Here is a 2909-nt window from a genome sequence, read left to right as displayed (position 1 = left end):
CCCCCTCATCCTTCCGGCACAAGGCACCACCCTCACTGCAAGAGGGTGGCCCATCCTGCCACCCTCTGGGTGGTCACAGTGGGCTCTCCAGATGCCCTCTGCTCCAGTGACTGTCCACGCTTCTCTGCCCACAGGAAACTTTGGATCCCCACTGTGCCCGCCACAGTGTTTTAGGGAACGACACGCGCTGGGACCAGCCAGGCGGGGGATTTGCCCTCCCCTCTCTCCTGGGCTGCCCTGCCACTCCCAGTCCACCACAGGGCATGCCAGGTGGGCTTCTGCTGCCCCCTCCCAGCCCCAGTGTCCCACCATCCCTCATCCTGTGGTCCCTTATCTGCTCATTTCTAACCCATCTTCTGGCCCTGCCTTTGCCTCCCCAGCGCCCCCTGCAGGAGCTGGAGGGAACGGGCTTTAGTTCCCTCTCTTGCCTGGCAGTGGAGACGTGGCCACTCTGTGCCCCTGTCCTTCTCAAGGTGTCACTCGCCTTCCTCCCCAGGGGCCCTGGACCCCAGTGGTTAGGGCGCAGGATCTTGGAGTCGCCTGGGAGGGTGAGGAGTTCCAGGCTGTTCTCACTCAGAACAGAGCGTTTTCCTGCAAAGGAGCAGCTCTGGGGAGTGACCATGGATACCAGATAATTCTGGAAATACAGCCGGTGGTGCGTGGTGTCCGCGGTCCCCCTTCCTGCAGGTGGAGCGGGATACGTTCAAGTCCTCACTTCGGGTGGGGCTCAGCTCCCCCCTCCCTCCCTCCCCAGCGGCTGCTGCCCGCCTCCAGCCTCCCGTCGCTCTGCAGTCCCCGCACGCCCCCTCCGCCCCCCATCCGCACTCCCAGCCTTTCTTCTTGCCTCCCACTTCCCGGAGCAAATGGATCAGCCGAGAACTTCTTTTCAGGGCTCTGCTGCCACCGCCACCCCTTTGCCTGCCGCTCGCCCTCCCCTTCCCGCTGGGCCCAGGGGCCCTGGCCAAGGCCAGCTGCCCTCGCTGCTCAGCAGCTCCGCCCCCCCTGCCCCTCGCTGCGCCATCGGTTTCCTTGTCCTCTGCATCCCTCCCATTTTTATATAATATGCTGTTAAAACCACCCTTTTCTTCCCGCTCTCATTCCCTCTCTGCACCCCACTGCGGCCTGCGGAGCAGCCCTGCCTGTCTTTGGGCCCCGTTGTTCCCTCCTGTTCTCTCTTGAACCCACCACCCCATGGGGCTCCGGCCCCACCTCTCCACCCAACCTGCTTTGATCCAGGTCCCAGCGACCTCCACAGAGCTCCTCCACGGTCCGCGCCGCCCTATCTGGCCTGGCCCCTCAGCAGCCCGGGCAGACGGATGGATGCCTCCTTCCTCCTAAAGCCTCTCTTCAAAGGCCCAGCCCTTCGCTCTGGCTCTCCTGTGCCTCCAGCTCAGTCTCCCTGGCAGGCTGTCCCTTTGCTGCCTGTCCTTGGGGCTCTGGGTGTGAAAGCGAGTGCACCCCCCTGGGGACCTGGGACCACAGCGCTGCCCCAGGTGGAGGGACGGGGCCCCAGGTGGGCGGAGGCTGCTCTGGGGGTTGCTGAGCTGGAGCTTCCGCCTGCCCCTCCTGCAGGCAGAGCCCAGAGCCCGGGGGCTTGGCCTCTGGAAGCCTGCACACCTGCACGCACACGGCAGGGGCAATGAGGGGTCTGCTGCTCCCTCCCAGCGCTGCTCCCCTTAGCGAATCAGCTCCACCTCCTCCCGGTGGCCAGGGTCTTCCCTGACACCTGTCACTCAGCACACCCACGTGGCCGGGCTCCTGGCTTCACTGTCACTCAGAATGGGGTTGCTTCTCACCTCCACCGGTCTGAGCCTGCATCACCTCTCACAGCCCTTCACTAGGGCCCCTGCCTCCACCCCTGCGCCCGCCTCCCCCTTCACTCTCAGCACAATACATTTAAAACCCAGATCCCGCCCTCGCTTTGCTCAAAACCCTTCACTGAGGGCAAAGCCAAAGTGTGGACAAGAGCTCACAAGACCGTACCATATCTGCCCCACCTTGGTGGCCCCACCCTGGATCATGGTTCCCTTGTGCACCCTGCTCTAGCCACACTGCCTTCCTTCAACTTACTGAGCCCACTTCCACCTCAGGACCTTTGCACCTGCCATTCCTCTGCCTCAAATGCTCTTCCCCCAGATACCTGCTCAGCCTCGTCCCTTGCTTCTTACAGCTCGCATGACACCTTCCTAGAGGGATGGTCCCTCACCTGCCTGTATAAAATGGCCACCCCACATCCAGCCCCAGCTCTCCTTGCCCCCCACTTGGATTTTTCTCCCATCACTCTCTGAATTCCTATTTACTTACGTGTTTGCGTGTCTCCTGTCTTCCCCCTGGAGAATGAGGTCACTGACCCAGAAAATCCCAATTGGGTTTTGTTGTCTGGATGCTGTAGTAAGTGAGCTTGACTGGAAAAGAGTCCTAGAGGAGACAGAGGTCATGAGTCCCTTGGAACGTGCCTCAAGGTGACACCAAGGGCTTGTCTGCAGTTGGGTGATCACAGTGCAGGTTCAGTGCGGCCCCTCCGTCCCCTGCTGATAAGGACTACGGGGAGCCCCGGTTCCAGCCACACACCTGCGGGCAGGTGACCTCACCTGACCAGCCTCAGCTGCCCTGCCTCCAGGTGGTGTGGGGCGGTCAGACGGGGTGAGGCTTAGCATGGCACCCAACATACGGAAAGTGTTCCATGAATGTCTCAAGGTAATTCCACACAGCGTTACTGAGGGCCAGCCCCTGACCTGCACCCGGGAGATGGTTTTATTTCTCTCCACCACCTCTCCAAGGAGGTCAGACTCAGGTTTGCATCCTGCCTGGTGACTCCAAGCCAGTGCCCTATCTCGCCATGCCTCAGTCCTCCCATCCACGAAGTGGGTCTAATAACGCCGGCCTCGCAGGGCCCTGTGGGAAGGGGC

The sequence above is a fragment of the Myotis lucifugus genome, unplaced genomic scaffold, assembly GCF_000147115.1.
Source record: "Myotis lucifugus unplaced genomic scaffold, Myoluc2.0 scaffold_464, whole genome shotgun sequence".
Classification (NCBI taxonomy): domain Eukaryota; kingdom Metazoa; phylum Chordata; class Mammalia; order Chiroptera; family Vespertilionidae; genus Myotis; species Myotis lucifugus.
The sequence above is the reverse complement of the archived record's forward strand: the minus strand, read 5'-3'. Positions refer to the sequence as shown.